The sequence below is a fragment of the Symphalangus syndactylus genome, chromosome 11 (assembly GCF_028878055.3).
Source record: "Symphalangus syndactylus isolate Jambi chromosome 11, NHGRI_mSymSyn1-v2.1_pri, whole genome shotgun sequence".
Taxonomy (NCBI): domain Eukaryota; kingdom Metazoa; phylum Chordata; class Mammalia; order Primates; family Hylobatidae; genus Symphalangus; species Symphalangus syndactylus.
In genome coordinates, this window is record NC_072433.2 from 71,406,662 (window position 1) to 71,423,568 (window position 16,907).

The window sequence follows — 16,907 nt, forward strand, 5'->3', positions numbered from 1 at the left end:
AAATGTGCTTTTGGTGCTCTAAGTTTGCCATTTTTATTCCCCATTCTTTAGTATTCACTACCCTCAGCTTTATTAACTTTGTCAAAATTTAGTCTCAGGAAAAGGTCTCCTGGAAATATTTTTAAGTCTTAGTATGAAATTTGAAATGTCACTCCTTCTAGGGTGATTTGTGTTTTTATTTTTAATGCTAACTATAGAATAAAATTCTGTATCACTTTTAAGGAATTCCACACATCATTGGGTAGGTGAGAAAGAGATTCTGGAGGGAGATCAAAGAAAGCCCTCTCAGGACACTAAACACTCCTTGAGTTCACACACACGCACACACACACACACACACTCTAAGGTGAAAGAATTAATGTACATCACCTTTCTGGCATGTGTTAGAAGGCACAGCAGTTATCATTCATATGTTTCTCACTAAATTCTATGCTGCAAGTAAGATTCAAGAGAGAGGTTAAATTATTTCATAATGGTCACACAACTATTTAACATTAAGTCCACAACAAAAACATCAGCCAACACCTAGTCTCTTTTCTCTGTATATTCTAATCATTTTTGTTGATTTGAGTTTGTATGGAAAGCATTAATGGAGCATTTCCTGGGCTCAAGTTCACATAAAATTACCAGAGGAACCAAATGAGAAAAGTGCAAAATCCTCTCAGAAACCTCAGGGAGAAGTCAGACCCATTTTAATGTTTGAGGTCTTCATTCATTTTTTTTTTTCATTTCTGAAGAGACACTTCATTTATCTTCTTTGTGTCATCCTTTCCTTTGGTTAATGGATGGTATTACACATATTCTTTGATTACTGACTGATCTTTTATAACTTCTATTTTGTGAGGCATGAAACATTTTGCACCACAAAACATGGCATTTTCACTATACAGTAACTACATATTTATTTCCCTGAAAATGTCCCTGAGATCTGGGTGCTTCATTTTCAGATTTTCCAACTTTTTCCCTTTTATTGATTTCATTGTTACTATCAATATCTTGTTGCAAAATGGTTTCCTTGAAAATCATAGGCAAAATTAATATAGCATTTGTTCACGAATGCTATTGCATTCTCTACTTCCTATGAGAATGCATGTCCTAACATTAGATGAACTTACAGGCATCAGAACAGGCAAGAAGTGCCTGATATTGAATCTTTTTAATGTTTGACCTTTCTTCATTTACTGCTCTTTAATCACCTATGTGCATACCAAGAAGAAAAGGTCATAAACATCATTTCATTCTTTAACTATTACTGATTAAGTAAAGGCATATTAAAACAATAGTTGACTTCCATTAGCAAGGCAAGTCAAGCAGTTCATAAGTTACCTGTTTTCATTTATGCAAGAAATATTAGTACCCTCCTATCACATATGCCAGGCACTGTTCTTGAGTTAGGGAAATAATGGGGAGCAAAAGATGTGTCTCTACTCTCCTACAGGTTAGTTGGGGAGACAGGTAGTAGTCAAACAGAAATGCAAATGAAGTTATCATTACAAATTAAGACATGTATTCTATCAGGAAAAAAAAAGAAGAAAAGAAGAAAAGAAAGAAGGAACCAAAGAAAAAACAACTTTATATGTGAGTTTAAAGCAAGGGAACCTACCCTGAAATGAGAATTTGAGGAAGTAAAGGGAAGCTTCAAGAAAAAGGGACCCTGAGCTGAGATTTGAAAGACGAGGAAGGTTAAATTAAGAGAAAGGGATGAAAAAGCTTTTATAAACAGAGAGTATAATCAAATACATGGCATTTAGAAAGAGAATGGAGACTTTAGAGACAGACAGAAGACAACTTGGCTGGAGCTCATAGACTGAGGGACAGAGTGATCATTGATATGGTTTGGCTGTATCTCCACCCAAATCTCATCTTGAATTATAGTTCCCCTAATCCCCACATGTTGTGGGAGGAACCCAGTGGGAGGTAATTGAATCATGAGGGTGGTTACCCCCATGCTGCTGTTCTCGTGCAAGTGAGTGAGTTCTCACGAGATCTGACTTTTTTTTGTTATTTGTTTGTTTGTTTGTTTTTTGTGTTTTGATATGGAGTCTCGCACTGTTGCCTTGGCTGGAGTGCAATGGCACGATCTCAGCTCACTGCGACCTCCACCTCCCAGGTTCAAGTGATTCTTCTGCCTCAGCCTCGCAAGTAGCTGGGATTACAGGCACCTGCCACCACACCCAGCTAATTTTTTGTATTTTTAGTAGAGATGGTTTCACTATGTTGGCCAGCCTGGTGTCAAACTCCTGACCTTGTGATCCATCTGCCTCAGCCTCCCAAAGTGCTGGGATTACAGGTGTGAGCCACCGCATCCAGCTGATCTGATGGTTTTATAAGGGGCTTTTACCCCTATTGCTCACACTTCTCCTTGTTGCCACCATGTCAAGAAGAACATGTTTTCTTCCCCTTCTGCCATGATTGTAAGTTTCCTGAGGCCTCCCCAGCCCTGCAGAACTGAGCCAATTAAATCTCTTTCTTTTATAAATTACCCAGTCTCTGGTATGTTCTTACAGCAGCATAAGAATGGATTAATACAATCATTAATAAGGCTAGGGTGATAAGCAAACACCAGACCAGGTGGATATTTTAGGATGTTGAGGATGTTGCTGTTTACATTAGGAGCAATGGGAAGTAACTGCAGTGTTTTAAGCATAGGGGTATCATAATTAAACAGCTTTGCATTTTGAAAATATTTTTTATGCTCCTGACAGAGTTTAGGTTTGCTGAAGACAGAGAACTCAGTGACCAATTCTGTCCTTTAACATCCAATTATCATAAAGATTTGATGGGAGAGAAAAATAAGGGATACACTCTGTAATGCTATTAGGGAATTTCTTTCTTCCTTTCTCTCTCCTGCCTTCCTTTCTCCCTTCCTTTCTTTCTCTCTCTCTCTCTTGAATTGATAGTATCACTTCCTACTTCTTCAAATAGAAAAGCTACTTGAGAAAGGCATTCACTAAGCTTCACTTAGAAAGATGTGTAGAAAACTATGAATTCTTATACACGGTGTGAAGGAACAGTAATAAATAATAGCCAGTGGCCAAATGCAGATTTATAATCTAGAAGCAAATTTGTTTCTCCATTGGATATAATGTTGCACAAGGGAAATATGATGTAATTCCGTATTTACAAAGATATTCTAATCCAGAGTGGAATGTTATTCAAAAAAACCCATGGATGTTTGATAAAATTATAGTATTAAAAGGAGCCTCTTTATTTAGACAGAAGTACACCAATAAATACTGAGCAGATGTTTATACTATTTCTCTTAGTGCTCAAAGATGTGAATATTTAATTTATTTCTTCATTCATTCATTTACTAAACACATTTTTATGGATCCCAACCCTATGCCAGGCACTGGTTCTTAGCATATAGGAGAGAACTGAAGCGATAATGATTTTTTTTTTCTGAGGATTACATTTTGAGCGGGGTAGACAATCAAGAGATAAGCAAGGAAATAGATGGTATGTTAGATGGTGCATACGAAGGGAGGTGTGATTGCAAGGCGGTGATTGGGGGGCTTGAGATATATATATATGTTTTAAACATTTATTTTTATATATTTATATTTGTATATATGAAAAATAACCGTCAGTGAGGTTTTCTCTTAATATACCTATCTTACACATATAATACTTATGAATATAAGTACATAATACTTATGAATGTAAGTATTATATATGTATATGTGTATATAGCACACAAAGGGAGGTGGGATTGCAAGGCTGCGATTGGGGGACTTGAGATATATATATATATATATATGTTTTAAACATTTATATTTATATATTTGTATTTGTATATATGAAAAATCACCATCAGTGGGGTTTTCTCTTAATATACCTATCTTACACATATAATACTTATGAATGTAAGTACATAATACTTATGAATATAAGTATTATATATGTGTATGTATATATATGTGTGTGTGTACGTGTATATATTTTTGTATGTATGTATGTATGTATATGTATATTAAAAGAAAACCTCACTGATGATGTGGCATTTGAGCAGGTTAGAATGCTGACACCCTAAATCAAAGAAAACCCTTTTACAATTTTTTCTCAGCCCATTGGGTAAAGACACATAAAGAGTCACCTTAAATGTTATTATTTTTCTAACATCATGTTTAAATGTTGTTTTCTTGGTATTTGATATTAGAAGATCATGCCAGTGCTACCTCATCCGCAATCTGCCATCCCCTCTTCTGCTTTATTTTTAATTGCTCGAGGCCGATCTACTTCTGGCTCTCCCTGAAGTGCCTGCTATTTGATGATTATGGATGCTATGAATAGCATGTTTGGGAAAAGATTCACTTCATTTGCAATACAGTTTAATTATAAAAGAACTTTTTAAACTAATGTTTTCTTGCTAATTCCTTTCTCAAACTTGGTCTTTCTCTTTGTTTAGCAGATGTGTTTTCATTATACACCCATTTGGCAATTTTGAAGCAAGTTCACAGCAGAGCCCATTTTCTAAACAAATCTGCACAAAGATGCAAACTCTGAACTTGACATTGAGCTTTACAGCTGCAACAATCAAAGGATAAATAGTTTTGTCAAGAATTACCATTCTGAGATTGGATATTAAATCATTTTCATTAATGAAATTCATTTTCAGGGCAGTATCATCAAATACTATTACCTGTGTTAATATTCAGAAACAAAATATCATATTTATGTATAATACCATTGATTTTAAAGTATTTATATAAGAATCTACTTCTTCAACTCAATAGTACGAAAATATGTCAAGCGAAATCTACACACATTTTAAAAATTGCCTTTATGTAAATACTTTAAGGTTGCCTGTCTGTTGTTGGCTTCAATATTTCATAGAATTCTTTTTAAGTGGATCAAATTATTCAATGTGCACATATGGGTTGTATTATAAGATATTATGGACTAAATGTTTATGTCCTCCCCCACTTCATATGTTGAATCCCTAAGCCTCAGTGTGATGCTATTTGGAGACGGGGATTTTGACAGATACTTAGGGTTAGATGAGGTCATGGCAGTCGACTTTTGGTCTGATGAAATGAGTATCCTTGTAAAAGAAACCAGAGAACTTGCTCTCTCCCTCTCCTCTCACACACAAAGAGATCATGGCTGTATACAAGTCAAGAGAAGAGGACTCAAAATGAAACCTACCTTGTTGTTATCTTGATCTTGAACTTCCCAGTCTCTAGAACTGTGAGAAAATAAATTTCTGTCATTTAAGCTACCCAATCCATCATGTTTTGATAAGGCAGCCTGAGCAGACTAAGATTTAAGCTATATCTGTTATGTTAATAAGTGAATTCACTGATAAATATGATATGACAGAAATACTAATCTGATGTTTTTCTGTGTAGGACATTGGAATAATGAAACAAAAATATAAAAAAGAAACTGGCAAAGCACATGCACAATGGGCATTCAAGTCATCTTACTGAATACAAACAAGTACTTAAGAAACACTGACATCACAGGGTCCTGATTCTCCTTACAGACCCTTAAAATTCAGAAGCATATGCAAATGAATAGTCCACCTTCAGGCTTGCCTAGTTTTCAATAATGTTTGGCCTATTAGGCAATATATTAAGGAAAATCAATAAGGTTGACATCTCACTATGGTAGTGATGTTTATTTATCTTATGAAGTTGAACTCTTATTTTTAAGGAGTATATGAAAATTTTAAATTTTTGTTTAGTTTTTGGACCAGTATAGAACTAACTATTCAAGACATAACTCAAGAACTTATATAAAATTACTGCTATGATTTAAGTATGTTTTTTATTTTGTGGAAATCTGAATAACATGACATAGAAAGTTATATTCAAAAACAATTGTTAAATATAGTATGAGAGGGATTTCATGACTAAAATTCCCTCGAGGATTTATGAAAGATGCTTAAAACCACATACAATTTCCTGGTTTTTTTTATCACTTCAGTCAGAGTGAAAGGTAAGGTCATAATGCAAATATTTTTACCTAGCGATTAAGCATATGAGAGGGAGGTATTGAATTTAGTTTCTCAGTCATGTTTAAAATTAAGCCAGTTTCCCTTCTCATTCATAGAGTCCACAATAACGTTACAACTTGCCCTTAAATGTCTGGTGAATAACAATTAATGATTAATTACTAGGTTTTTTCAAATTTTTTAATGGTTTATTATAGGAGATAGTAAATACTAACTTAGCCCTTGGTTATGCTTTCTTTTCAAATTAAGTTACATTAAGGTTTAATTCTATCTGAGCTAAAATAAATCATGCAATTTGGTGTAATTTGTTGGGGGAAAAAGTCTCAAAACATAAATCATATGCACACAAAACTAATTAAATTAAATATGATTCACAAAAATCTAAAGCACTAAGAAATCAGGACACTCTTACAAGTTAACCTTTGTCAATATGTTCATAGAATTTTAAGTTATTTTGAATAGACAATAAAGCTACCCAACCAAATTGTGCTGTACATGTACACATTAAACCTTGACCAACATTAATTAGCAAGCAGGCACACAAGAGTTCATGCAGTATCGTTTTTAAGCTCTCTGTCCTTTGAGGAGCTACAATAATCAATGTATACAAATTATCACTCACAGCAGAACTAAGAGTCTAGAGGCAAGATTCTCTTACTATCTGGTTGCATCAGGCAACCAGAAATCACGTGAATTCAAATGCTTGAATTGGCAAGAATAGGGCTTATCTCATAAGTATCTTAACCAACTTAGGTATATTAAATACCTTTAACTTAACCAATTAAAACTCATTTCTACCATTTGTGATGGTAATTGAAAAGTCACTATTTTCATCTATTAAAGCCTACCTCTTACCTTTAAATATAGTAATTAGCATATCCTTGATTTGTGATGGAGAAATGGATAACAAAATCACTTTGGGCTGTCTCTAGAATGGACTTCAGAAATAGAATGTCAGGGACTGATTTAGCACCAAGATTGTAGCCTAGCCTAAAGAATACACATATGACATCATATTCATACTACACAAAGAATTTTAAACCTGATGAACTCATCTCTGTCCAACTTATCCATTAGGCTATGTCTGACACCAATGATATATCCTGAGATCTAATTTAATGCAAAATAGATTAGTGCTAATTGTAATGCCATCTAAGAATGATTTTAATTGCTTTCATCTTGACTTTTCTATTCATTTTGTGTCACATTTACAGTATGCCACATATTGTATTAAACCACCCACATTGTTGTACTCAGGCTTTGTGATATGACTTCGTTTGACCAATAACATATGAGTAGAAGTGGAGTGTAACACTTCTGAGAAGCTTTAGGAGGCAGAATATGGTCAACTGTGTTCTCTTTTCTGTCTACCACAAGGCTGACAATATTTCAAGCAGATAATTCACACCAGTGTGGGTCAAGAATTAAAATAGGGAGCAAAGCTGCATTCAACTCATAAGAGTCATATAGCATAAGTGAGAAATAAATCATTGTTGTTTTTCAGCCACAGAGATATTGGAAACATTATAACATCAATTAAGATATCCTAACAGGGTGTAGCCATAGCAAGCCACCCAGAATTACAAGTAGAGGCTTACTATGGTTTCATTGACAAACCTGGAGTGTGGAATTTGAAAGCTGCTAAGTCTGAGTTACATCCTGACAGCAGCTGTTACTAGCTTTGTGACTGACTTGTCCACTCCTTATTGTCCATCTTATTATAAACAGATATTAATAATAATTAAAATAGAACTAATAATATTATTCAGAGACTCTAATGAAAGTTAATTGAGAAAATGTGTCTAAAATTCTTATGATAAGGCAATATATTATATAAATCCTTTTGTTACCTTATTATTATAATGACTTAATTGATGTCTTAAAATATACTCTACTGTGATTCCTTTCTGTGGATAAACCTTATAGGCATAGCATTTCTACTTACAAAAGGAGTTAGGAGTTTGTTTTTACACTTGTTCATGAAAAAGCTTATTTGCAATTTGATTTCCTAGCATAACTTTGGACATTTCCTTAAACTTTTTATATCCAAGGGTAACATTTTATTGGAAGAGCCTCATGGCACTGGCAAACTGGAAATATATGCTGAAATATCCACATTTTAGATCAGCAGTTCTCAAAGTTTCTGTTCTTAAAAATTTCTTGGAAATCTCAAAAGTTATTGAGGACCCTAATGAGTTTTTGTTTATGTGGGTGATATGTAATGCCTTTATTATATTAGAAAAGAAGGCTGGGCATGGTGGCTCACGCCTGTAATCCCAGCACTTTGGTAGGCCGAGGTGGGCAGATCACCTGAGGTCAGGAGTTCGAGACCAGCCTGGCCAACATGGTGAAACCCCATCTCTACTAAACATACCAAAAATTAGCCAGACATGGTGGCGGGTGCATGTAATCCCAGCTACTCAGGAGGCAGAGATAGGAGAATCACTTGAACCCAGGAGGCAAAGGTTGCAGTGAGCCAAGTTCATGCCATTGCACTGTAGCCTGGGCAACAAGAGCGAAATTCTGTCTCAAAAAAAAAAAAAAAGAAAGAGAGAGAGAGAGAAAAAGAAAGAAAGAAGAAGAAAGAAAGAGACAGAAAGGAAGGAATTTCAAATTTTTTATTTGTTAAAATAAAAATATTACCATTACATATCATTAAAATAATGTTTTATAAAATAATTTTATTTTATGAAACAAAAACTAATGAGATGAATGGAATTATTTTAAATCTGTGCAAATCTCTTTAATATCTGACAGTTAAAATATAGCTGGATACTCATACTACTTTTGTATTCTACCTGTTATCATATGTTACTTTGGCTGAAGTTTATAGAAGAAATATGGCTTCAAACAGATATGTAGTTGCAAAAGGAAGAAATATTTTAGTAGCCTTTTTAAAATTATGGCTATTATTCTTTGATATTATACCAAAACTTGATATGTGGTAGTTTCTTAAAGGTCAGTTGTAGTGTAAAATCTGAAATTATGTAAATGAGCTTTTTATATTGTTATATTAAAATTCAAAGGTCTATCTTGCACTTTGAACAAATCTGTTAGACATTTATGATTGATTTTATAACTTCACAGGTTGGTCACTTGAAAATATAGTTTCACTGAGGTACATAGTTTTTTAAAAGGCTGACATATTTCACTTTATATAAAAAAATCATATTTATGGCCTAGCATGGTGGCTCACGCCCGTAATCCCAAAACTTTGGGAGGCCAAGTCAGGTGGATCACTTGAGGCCAAGAATTCTTGACCAGCCTGGCCAATGTGGCGAAACCCCATCTCTTCCAAAAATACAAAAATTAGCTGGGTGTGGTGATGCGCACCTGTAATCCAAGCTACTGTGGAGGTTGAGACATGAGAATTGTTGGAACCTGGGAGGCGGAGGTTGCAGTGAGCTGAGATTACGCCATGGCACTCCAGCCTGGGTGACAGAGTGAGACTCTGTCAAAAAAAAAAAAAAACACATTTATTAGTTTCCCTACCAATCCCATCAGAAATGTCTTAAGTTTTAGGATGCTCTCAGGTTCACAATGGCAGATACAATTTATTATTCTAATTTTCATGTGGAAGTCATATTTTATTACTTGCAACAAATATCATGAGTTGTTTTTCTGAGCTGACAGGTTCACATCATTCATTTTGACAAAACCCATACCAAATACACAAGTCTGTATTATTGTAATTTGTTTTTAGTCATTCCTTCAAATAAAAATTGGTTTCCACCAAAAAAGCAGCATAAGTGCCTTTCCTGGAGACCACTGTCATACTCCTACGTGCAGCAGGGGTGTCTTACTCATGCTTCCTACCCAGTTACACAAACTACTCGAAAGATGTGAATTCAAGTTGATCTCAAAGAAGTAAAATGTAGAAAAGAAGATACTAAAGACTAGGAAGGGGAATGAGGGATATAGGGAGAGAATTGCTAAAAGAGAAAATTACAGCTAGATAGGATTATTAAGCTCTAGAGTTCGATAGCACTGTAGGATAACTATAGTTAACAATAATATATATATTTTCAAACAGCTAGAAAAAAGAATATTGAATATTCCCAAAACAAAGAAATAATAAATGTTTAAAATGAGAGATATGCTAATTACCCTGATCTGCTCACTATACATTGCATGTATTGAAACATCACTGTGTACCCCAGAAATATATACAATTATTATGTTTCAAGTAATAAGAATAAATGATCTAAAAAATGTGAACTCAGGGTAGAGTCTTAAAATAAAATTCATTTTATTCATCAAAGACTTTAAGTAAAATGGGCTACTATGCCCCCCCACCCCCATCTTGTTTTTAAAGTTGGGTGGACATGAAGAAGAATACAACAAAGATTAGTATGGTTTGATGCCATTGCCCTGATTGTGCTAAGGTAGGAGTTTTATCTACAACTGCTTTTGCAGTATGAGTGCAAATGTCAACACAATGAATAAAAAACACAAATAATGTTATAGTTCCACTACAGAAATAGTTTTTACCTCTTAGATTCACTGAAATGGTCTTGGAGTCTGGGGGATCCAAAGATCACACTTTGAGAACTACTGTTTTAAACAAATGGTTTCCACCTTTGTTTTTGGTTTGGGGATAACGGACTCCTTTAAGAATTTGATATGAAAACCATAGTGATAATAATAATAGCTGCCATCTATGTAGAGAACCTAATGTGTCAAATATATACTAAGAATCTTGGACGTATTATTTTATATAATAGTTTACTAGAGAGCCATAAGAGATGTGTTATTAGACCCATTTTATAATGAGAAAATTGATGGGCCTGAAAGATTAAGTAATGTTCCAGGATCTGCTAGCTTTTAATTTGTGGAGATGAGAATAGGACCCTGGTATTTCAATTACGAAACCCTAGTCATTCTTAACTACTAGGTCAATTCATTATTATTATTATTATTATTATTATTATTTATTATTAGTTTTAGGGTACATGTGCACAATGTGCGGGTTTGTTGCATATGTATCCATGTGCCATGTTGGTGTGCTGCACCCATTAACTCGTCATTTAGCATTAGGTATATCTCCTAATGCTGTCCCTCCCCCCTACCCCCACCCCACAACAGTCCCTGAAGTGTGATGTTCCCCCTCATAGGAATACATAGAGTAGTCCCTACTTATTCATGGTTTTGCTTTCTACAATTTCAGTTACCTGTGGCCAATCTGAAAATAAGTGAGTACAGTACAATAAGATGTTTTGAGAGAGAGAGAGAACACATTCCTCTAACTTTTATTATAGTATAGTGTTATAATAGATCTATTTTATTATTGTTGTTAAGCCTTAATGTACCCATTTTTAAATTACTCAATTTATCAATTAATCAGTTTTAAATTTATCATATCATATGTAGGATTTGATGCTATTTGTAGCTTCAGGCAATCATTGGGGGTCCTGGAACATCTTCTGTGGATAAGGAGGGACTATTGTATTTCAACATAAATTGAAGATGACGCAGGAACCTGAAAAGTCAATTTATATAAATACTTATTTTTTGGAATATATCTAGATCACTTATACATATTCCAAGTAAGACTTTTTTTTTGGGTGGTTTGCCATGAAGCAGCACTATTTACACCCTTTTCCTATAGAAAACCCTTGCTTTTTTTCTATCTTTTGATTCCTATTTCTACATTATTTTCCACTGTAAAAATTTAGTCTCCCATATCATGGCGAGTCATTTAGAAAATTTTGGTAGAAAAGTTGACAACTTCTTTTTTAAAGTCTAGATCCTTTCTTTTTGAAACTGATGGAATTTCAGTGATTCTATTTTATTCACATGCTCACTTGAGACCCTCATATCGCTCTAGATTAATCAGACACAGCTTCCTTTTCCAAAAGGGTGTTCTTTTCTTTTAGATGCTACTTCTATGGGAAAAGGAACTTGTCTGATGTCTATGTTGTCTCCTGTGTGACTCCAGATAAGCAAGACATGGCAATGAGGGGTTGTCCCATATACTTTACCCTGCCAAGGACTGATAACCCAATGGACTGTGTTCATTTCCTACTTGGATTGTTTCTTCTCTCTCAGATGACAAGTTCGTGGAATTTGTGGGAACTCTGCTTTAAGAGTGGTAGCCAGGTGCCTTGCTAGTCACTCACATCTAGGCTGAGAGAGAGTAACTAGCCACCAGCATAGGACACGCTAGCTGTGTGCATTCTGTGGTTTTCTCAGAGGGCAGAGGACCTGGTTGCTGGCTCTGCATGGCTGCCATTCACACCCACTTCTGGACTTGAACTGGCAAAAGAGAAGTATCTATTGCTATTGAAAACTCATATAACCAAACACTCTTACCAATGATAGGCTTCAACAAATAGTTTCTGGGCACTTAGTGCAGGCACAGTGTTAGAAACACGGAAGCAACAGAAGCAAGACAGCAGGTTCCAGCTCTCAGAAAGTCTGTTGTTTATGGGTGAAGTCAGCTGTAAATATATAATTATACACTCAGTATTGTCTACAAGTAAACACATCAGTGGAGTTCTTTTTACTTCTGCTTGGTTATAAGAAAAAATTACTTTAGAAAAGGGAAAAATCTTTCAAAACCACCCACCTAGTCTCACCCCAGGCCTCCGCTGTGGGCTACTAAGCTGCAGCCACACAAAACACCTTCCTGAACATACCATTCATTCCTTTGCCCCCTTTCTCTTCCAGGAAAGTGACTCCTTCTTTAAGCCCCAGTTCAAGTGTTACCTTATCTGTGGAGCCCTCTTCAGCTTTCCAGTGAGAGCAAATTGGTCCCTCTGTTGTGTTTCCTGGAACTTGGAGAAAGGAAAAAGCATGAAGTTTCCTTCCTAGGAGTAGGAATTCAGAGCTCTTGCGTTTGAAGTCCAGCTCTGCTACCTCTTGCTGTGTGATAGTGGACTACTTGCTTAAAGTCACCAAGTCTCAATTTCCTCAACTAAGGTATGGAATAGGTTAACTGTGCCCCTTTGTGAAATAACACCAGAAGGCCTAGTGTATAGTAAGCACTCAGGGTTTATGTCTAATAACATCCTAGTGACTGCAATTCATTTCTTAGTAGTGTAATTAGTTGTATATCTGTCTTCTTCATGAATCTGAGAACGAATATTTAAAACCTAAGTTAGAGCACCTTTCCCTCTGCCCAAACTCCTACAATGGCTCCCTTCTCACTTGGAGTAAAAATGAAAGGCCACAATGACCTACAGTGAGGCTCTAGTTAATCTGTCCCTTTTTACCTCTCTGCTCTTGTCACCTACTACTCTCTGGCTCTCACTCCACTTCAGCCACACAGCTTTCATGTTGTTCTTGTAAGTGAGCAGCCTCCTGCCTTTGAGGCTTTGCTCTTGCTGTTCCCTTTCCCTGGAATGATCTTTCCTAAGATGTTCTTTGGGTTTACTCCTCTATCTCATTTGCTATCTTCCCTGTCACCCTTCCCCAGTCACCCACAATTGATGTATTCTTATTTTATTTATTTATTTATTTATTGAGACGGAGTCTCACTCTTGCCCAGGCTGGAGTGCAATGGTGCAGTCTTGGCTCACTGCAAGCTCCACCTCCTGGGTTCAAGAGACTCTCTTGCCTCAGCTTCCTGAGTAGCTGGGATTGCAGACACCCGCTACCATGCACAGCTAATTTTTTTGTATTTTTAGTAGAGGTGGGGTTTCACCATGTTGGCCAGGCTGGTCTTGAACTCTTGACCTCAGGTGATCCAGCCACCTTGGCCTCCCAGAGTGTTGGGATTACATGCGTGAGCCACCATGCCCAGCCTAATTGCTGTGTGCTTCTCCTCACACTCCTTAGTTCATTTTCTTGCTTTATATTTCTTTATGGCACTTATCATTGCTGTGTATCTAGTTTACTATATACTCGCTCTACTAGAATATACAGTCTATTAGGTAGCAGTAGAACATATATTGTGTCTCTTTCTTTCACCACCAAACTCCTGAGCACCTCGATGAGTGCCTGGGGTCTAGCAGGTGCTCAATAGTTACTATTGAAAGGAAAAAGAGGGCTGGGTGCGGTGGCTCATGCCTGTAATCCCAGCACTTTGGGAGGCTGAGGTGGGTGGATCACCTGAGGTCAGGAGTTAGAGACCAGCCTGGCCAACATGGTGAAACCCTGTCTCTACTAAAAATACAAAAATTAGCTGGGCATGGTGGTGCAAGCCTGTAATCCCAGCTACCCGGGAGGCCGAGGCAGGATAATTGCTTGAACCCAAAAGCTGGAGGTTGCAGTGAGCCTAGATCACGCCATTGCACTCCAGCCTGGGCAACAGAGTGAGACTCTGGCTCAAAAACAAAGGAAGAAAGAGAAAATAAATTGCCTCCCATACCCCTTGGAGTCTGTGCATAGTTTGGTTTAGAGGAGATACTGAGTAAACCCTAATTTAGCATAAAAAAATTCCTTGTGGTAGGTATTTGAATTTACAGATTATCTCATCAGTTTGTATCTTTAAAAGAGACTAGGAAGGATGATTTCTTGTGTGAACAAGTTTTTGTATTCCATTGAGCTGTGGATTTTCACTGCTTGTATCGGGGTCATTTTTAGAAACCCCTTATGAAAGTGTTTATTATTTAGTGCTTTCCTCCCACAGCACTCACCTCACAGCTAGAAAGTGTAGAAAATGTTATTTATTTTGCATTGAGAGGGGTGTGTGTGTGTGTGTGTGTGTGTGTGTTTTCTCTTGTGTCTGGAAGCTTGAAAGAAGGTAGAACTTATCTTTGCACTTGTGAAATTTTTATTTGGGCTTTTGAATCATAAAAATTTTTCTTTAAGAGGTTTAGATCGTCCATGACTAGTTTTTACTCCAAGAGGCAGTGTCATATTTACAAGGGCTTAGAAGGAATAATTCTAGTGCAAGGTCAGATTGCAGCTAGCATTTATAGTAATTGGCTTTCCCACCATTCCATGGCTATTACCATTTAATAATTAAGTCTACAGCCAGGTTGCAGGGTCATTCTTTCTCATTTGTTCAATATTTTAAAATATAAATTATGCAATGTTATCTGAAAAAAAATTCACCCTCCTAATTTTATTCTTTTGGAATGTGTCTTTCAGTCTTGAAAATATCAGTGTTTATCCTAAATATATTAGTAAAAACCTTTTGTTCGGGTTACAGGTGATGTGTATGCATATACACAAATACACTGCCAGAAAAGACAACTACATATGTGCATAAATATAACATTTCTTTGATAGCAGGGGAAGTGAATAAGCAGAGTATTAGTGATGCTCAGACATCAGTTACTCAGAGAAGTACATGTTACAGATTTCTAATAATTAATTTTTTAAATGGCCACAGAGCCAACAATTTGTGAAGTGACCAGATTAATTTTTTATTATGTTTTGTTGCAATACAATTTTTTTGCTTGATCACTGAAAAGGAAAAAAAAAACAAATCTCTTTTACTGATTCAATAGTGTAACACCAAATGTAAAATAAGCCACTAAACATAAGGTATAAGTCTGTGGGTGGGAAATTGCAAAATTTAAATGATTTTATTATCAAAGGAAGAGGCAGGAAGAATAGAAATGAGACTTTGTTCAGTTTAGTATGGGGTATTTTCATATGTGAGTGTTCTGTGCTCACTTGCAGGTCATTGCGAGTTGTTTTTTGTTTGTTTGTTTGTTTTTTCACTGTTTGCTTTTATTGGGAAACAGACACAGGCCATATCAAGGGGTGGGAAGCCAGTTGATGCCTTCAGGCAAGACCCACAACAACTGCAGCCAGAATTGGGAACACCTCCATGGCCAGGCCTCAGCCCAACACTGCAAGGGTATGGGCAGAAAAGGTCCACCTTTCCGTATTGTGGTCACCAGCCTTTTCTAGGAAAATCAGTGGCCCCGTAGTGAGGTATGCTTCTTTTGTCTTGCGCCTGCAGTTGCTAGAAGCAGACTTGTGCCACTGTGGGGTAGCCTTCTGGAATGACCTAGAATGCCACAGTCACCCTGTTAAGGTGATATTCACAGATGTCAGCAGTGTCTTCTACTGGGGACCAGCTATTGGAAAACTTGCTGAAGGAACAGGCTTTGTTTAGTTGATCTGGGACTTGGTCAACCAGATTGACCTTCAGATAACAGGTGATTTATATTGTGTTTCTGGAGACATTAGCAAAGTGGAAGACATTCACTGTGAATGCGAAAGCCTAGTATAACAGGGCTTTGAAGGCAGAAGAGGCATCCAAGAGACCATCCACAAGACAGCCTTGGAAGTCAAGGGTGGTGTGGAGAGGCACTTTCTCCTCTCTACTGACACTGTGGTGGTGAAAATGGCTCATGATTTTCTGAGGAGCAGGCTCTTTAGCTCAAGTCTGTCTGCTCAGCCTGAAAAGGAACCGTGAGTGTCATATATAAAAAGTGACTTTCTCACCAGGGCTGAGGCCATGTCTGTGTACTCAGAACCAATTTAGCCTGTAAGGAAAGATGGGAGGGGGGGAGAGAGAGACAGAGAGAGAGAGAGAGAGAGAGAGGGAGAATCTTTGTAAACCTTACATGTATATTTTATTTTCTCTTAATAATTTTATCATCACTTAGTGTCAAGAAAACGTATTCCAGAGAAAATGATCATCCCTTTTAGTAGCCTTGAAACTATTTACAAATTGCCCCCTCTGGGTCTCAGTTTCTTTATTTGTAAAATGAAAAATGTTAAGGTGATTGTGAAGATTAAATGATGTCATAAATGTAAGACACTTATAACTATGCCTGGTTTATAGTATGTGCTTCAATGAGTATTAGCCATTTTATTGTCAGGGTGGTTGTCATTTTTTACTCAATGAGTTTATTCTGCAATTTATTGTCGTAAGTAGTGATATTAAGTTTGACGGCCAGGTGTGGTGGCTTATGCCTGTAATCCCAGCACTTTGGGAGGCCGAGGTGGGCAGATCACGAGGTCAGGAGATTGAGACCATCCTGGCAAACATGGTGAAACCCCGTCTCTACTAAAAATACAAAAAAAAATTAGTCGGGCGTGG

The 16,907-nt window shown here is 36.5% G+C and overlaps 1 long non-coding RNA gene across 1 annotated transcript in view; it reads left to right on the plus strand.

Moving 5' to 3' along the window:
* Positions 1 to 12,790: 12,790 nt before the first annotated feature.
* Positions 12,791 to 16,907, plus strand: part of LOC129492827 (uncharacterized) — a 44,815-nt gene continuing 40,698 nt past the window's right edge. Inside the window, exon 1 of the long non-coding RNA XR_008660962.1 lies at positions 12,791 to 12,880. This is a non-coding gene — a long non-coding RNA (uncharacterized lncRNA). The remainder of the gene's footprint in view (positions 12,881 to 16,907) is intronic.